Source organism: Mya arenaria, chromosome 11 (assembly GCF_026914265.1).
Source record: "Mya arenaria isolate MELC-2E11 chromosome 11, ASM2691426v1".
Lineage (NCBI taxonomy): Eukaryota > Metazoa > Mollusca > Bivalvia > Myida > Myidae > Mya > Mya arenaria.
This window is the reverse complement of record NC_069132.1, coordinates 172775-177243: the sequence shown is the minus strand read 5'-3', so window position 1 is coordinate 177243 and position 4469 is coordinate 172775.

Genomic DNA, 4469 nt, shown 5'->3' with positions numbered 1-4469 from the left:
TTTTAACATTTTTTGTTCATCAATGTCCAACAATTTTATTAACCAGGTTTTCACATAGTGAAACCTGGTTATTAGATATTAGAATGGCGAACGTCGTTGTTCGGGCGGGCTGGCGGCCTGGCGGCATCAAACTCACCTATGAAACTGAATAACTTTAGTAAGGGTTGACATATCTTGACCAAAGTTGGTTCATTGAGTTTATGGGTACCTTTCATGGGATTGCGTTTGGGGTCCCTAGGGTCAAGGTCAAGGTCACTGTTACTCAAAATAGAAAAATGGTTGAAACTGAATAACTTTAGTTAGAGATGACATATCTTGACTAAACTTGGTCTATAGGAAGAGTTTATGGATACCTTTCATGGGATTGCGTTTGGGGTCCCTAGGGTCAAGGTCACTGTTACTAAAAATAGAAAAACGGTTGAAACTGAATAACTTAAGTTAGGGATGACATATCTTGACTTAACTTAATCAATAGGAATAGTTCATGGGTACCTTTCATGGGATTGCGATTGGGTCCCTAGGGTCAAGGTCAAGGTCACTGTTACTAAAAATAGAAAAACGGTTGAAACTGAATAACTTTAGTTAGGAATGACATATCTTGACTAAACTTCGTCAATAGGAAGAGTTTATGGAGACCTTTCACCAGATTGCGTTTAGGGTCAAGGTTAAGGTCACTGTTACTTAAAATAGAAAAACCGTTGAAACTGAATAACTTTAGTTAGGGTTGACATATGTTGACCAAACTTAGTCAATAGGAAGAGATTATGGATACCTTTCATGGGATTGCGTTTGGGGTCCCTAGTCAAGTTCAAGGTCACTGTTACTAAAAATAGAAAAACCGTTGAAACTGAATAATTTTAGTTAGAGATGACATATCTTGACTAAACTTGGCCTATAGGAAGAGTTTATGGAGACCTTTCATGGGATTGCGTTTGGGGTCCCTAGGGTCACGGTCACTGTTACTTAAAATAGAAAAACGGTTGAAACTGAATAACTTTAGTAAGGGAAGACATAACTTGACTAAACTTGGTCTGGAGGAAAAGTTTATGGAGACCTTTTATGGTATTGCGTTTGGGGTCCCTAGTGTCAAGGTCAAGGTCACTGTTACTAAAAGTAGAAAAGAGGTTGAAACTGAATAACTTAAGTTTTAGGGATGACATATCTTGACTAAACTTAGTTAATAGGAAGAGTTTATGGAGACCTTTCACCGGATTGCGTTTAGGGTCAATGTCAAGGTCACTGTTACTAAAAATAGAAAAACGGTTGAAACTGAATAACTTTAGTAAGGGTTGACATATCTTGACCAAACTTGGTCAATAGGAAGAGTTTATGGATATCTTTCATGGGATTGCGTTTGGGGTCCCTAGGGTCAAGTTCAAGGTCACTGTTACTGAAATTAGAAAAACGGTTGAAACTGAATAACTTTAGTAAGGGTTGACATATCTTTACTAAGCTTGGTCTATAGAAAGAGTTTATGGGTACCTTTCATGGGATTGCGATTGGGTCCCCAAGGTCAAGGTCACTGTTACTAATAATAGAAAAACGGTTGAAACTGAATAACTTTAGTTAGGGTTGACATATCTTGACCAAACTTGGTCTATAGGAAGAGTTTATGGATACCTTTCATGGGAATGCATTTGGGGTCCCTAGGGTCAAGGTCACTGTTTCTAAAAATAGAAAAATGGTTCAAACTGAATAACTTTAGTTATGGTTGACATTTCTTGACCAAACTTGGTCCATAGGAAGAGTTTATGGATACTTTTATGGGATTGCGTTTTGGGGTCCCTAGATTCAAGGTCACTGTTACTAAAAATAGAAAACGGTTGAAACTGAATAATTTTAGTCAGGATCTACATATTTAAGAGTTTATGGATACCTTTCATGGGACTGCGTTTGGGGTCCCTAGATTCAAGGTCAAGGTCACTGTTGCTGAAAATAGAAAAATGGTTGTATTGTTGTATTTTTGACCCGTATATTTTTTCTGTCATTTGCCATAATAAGTATCATTGAAGGATTGCACATTTTGAACCATGTTGTCAAGGACAACCTTTAATAAATTGTGTGCAGAATAAAGGAATAGCCTTAAAATAGATTTGCATGGTAGTTATAGAATGTTTATGGCCACTCTACTTGTTACCGTTCCATTTTTGGAGGTAATGTGTGGACGAAAACTCTCACCTGCGTGGTGCAACATCGTCAACAGAAACCTCAGCTATCTTGAAAGGTCCATAGACCATCACAGCTTGTCCAACTTAGGGTGTCACCATTCTATTTTAATCATAGGAAACTCTGGTGTCATATCTATTTGAGCTTCTTACACTTACAAGAGGACAGGTACTGCTTGTGGTCACTCCTTTGCTAATGATGCGTTTAATACCATAAAAAAAATATGCATTATCGTGTTTAACTCGTTTGATTCGTTGACTTAATTGATAAAACAATACTTACGACTTAAGGTTCAAATCCAAAATTAATTTAAAACATGTGGACCTTAACTATATACTTTTTAACCACGTTTCCATCATCGACAAACCTGGTTATAAGAGTGGGGATGTCATTTCTTGTCAAAAAATAGCTTTCCTGCCAAAAGGTTTGTGTATATGTATATGTAGCTTTTTTGAAAAGCTAGGTTTGGATTGCTTTTTTTTGGGGGGGGGGGGGGGGGGGTCAAGATCACTGTCACTGAAAATAGAAAAATGGTTTCCGTCCAACATCTTGAGTAAGACTTGATGGTCAATGATGGAAGTAGGGTTAAATCTTTTGTACATTTACGTTTGAACATTATTCATTTGAGGAAACCTTCTAACCTTACAACAAAAGACAAAAGCATTACATTCTCATTCCTTGGTTAGGAATTCATTTTTATCTGAAGGTACATGTACAGTTAACTTACAAAAATATTAAATATACATGTGTTAAGTCATATGTTAATATATTGTGAATATAAATATAGGTTTTTGCAACAAAATTGAAGTTTACATGTCAAATAAATACATAAAAACATTTTCTACTTGTCTTGAAATAATGCCTTGTAAAACACTGCTGTTTCTTTACCGAATACTGTCAATTTATAATCAAATATTGGGCATATAATAATGTGTGTGCGTGCGTGCATGTGTGCGTGTGTGCATGCGTGTGTTCGCAAACGTCGGTCTGTCTGTGGTAGGCCATTGCTTGTCTGTTTGGAAACTATTTCAAAGATTTTACATTTGATCATGAAACTTCACTGGTAGCTTAACCCTGTCACAAAGATGACCCCACTGTGTTTTGTTAAAAGGTCAAGGTCTCTGCCAGTATTTGTAAATATGTCAATTATTGCTCAATTATTCAAGAACTGTTTGACCTAGGACCGTGATTACCCCAATCTGTTTCGGGGTAAAAGGTGAAGGGTATGGTTATAAATGCGTTGAGACAATTACTCATGAAGCGCTAGACAAGAAGATTAGGGTCTAATGGTCAATGTCACATCCAGTGCCTTAAGAAATACTTGACCTAGTTGAACTGGGACCAAGATAAAATTGCATGTAAGGCCAATGTAGTTCCGAAAACTTTTCTGCATAAGAGTTTGGCCCAGGACCATGATACTTCAATAGTGGGTCCACGATGTATGAGCAAATCTAACTTTTATAGACTAAACTCACAAAATGCCTAACATTTAATAACACCTAGCGTTGTCTATAATATTGAAAAATATTTGTTCATTAGTTCCTTTCGTTCATACACATCGTTCGAAACTAAGGCCTAGTTGATGTTTCGGTTAGTGGCAAATCAGTGTATGGTATAATACCAAGATATCTAAACCAAGAGAGAAGTTTAAGGGACAGTTTACCGACTGCGTCTTTCCTTTCCGTCCGTCGGACATCTTGGCAAGCTCCTACTTGAAGTGTACCATTTCACTCTTCGTCACACCATCTACATTTTCTAACATCTGTAGCCAAGTGTATGGGAATCGGTTAAGTTTTCGGTTTGATCAAAGTTATCCAAAATGTTGATTGATCGGTCAATATTCATCCAATAATAATTACTGACCAATCAAATCGTTTTAATGAGTTAACTAGCCGAAATGTGGCGGATCTGTGGTCTAGTGTTAACACACTTGGCTATCAATCCACGGGGCGCAGGTTCGATTCCCCGTCGCATCACTAAAAAAATACTTATCGTCTTCCGGGAGGGACGTTAAATGAGGGTCCCGTGTGACAATGCTATACGCTGGTGCACGTTAATGAAACCAGGGTACTCTAACCAGGGTTACATTCTGTCTGTGCACTATGCTCCAAAAACCTAAAATGACTAACAATCTTAACGGAGCACTTGCCGAATGGACAAGGCCCAAGTGCGAGTATAAATAAGCTTACATACACATACACGGACAACTTGTCAAAGTGGTATACAATTGGCTGCTTTTGTTTGCTGTAAAGTTCCAGACTGAAGCTTACATTTGTTGATGGGCAGAGTGAAATTGGCCTATA